The sequence below is a fragment of the Fulmarus glacialis genome, unplaced genomic scaffold (assembly GCF_000690835.1).
Source record: "Fulmarus glacialis isolate BGI_N327 unplaced genomic scaffold, ASM69083v1 scaffold2547, whole genome shotgun sequence".
Taxonomy (NCBI): Eukaryota; Metazoa; Chordata; class Aves; order Procellariiformes; family Procellariidae; genus Fulmarus; species Fulmarus glacialis.
In genome coordinates this window covers 246387-246609 of record NW_009221157.1, presented here as the reverse complement: position 1 = coordinate 246609, position 223 = coordinate 246387, and positions in this window count along the sequence as shown.

Genomic DNA, 223 nt, shown 5'->3' with positions numbered 1-223 from the left:
CAGGTCGAGGGAGGTGATTCTGCTCTTCTGCTCTGCTCTGGTGAGACCCCGCCCCCTGCAGTGCTGCATCCAGTTCTGGAGCCCTCAGCACAAGGCAGACATGGACCTGTTGGAGCGGGTCCAGAGGAGGCCATGAAAAAGGAGGATGTGATGGAACACCTCTCCTATGAGGAAAGGCTGACAGAGTTGGGGTTGTTCAGCCTGGAGAAGAGAAGGCTCCCGG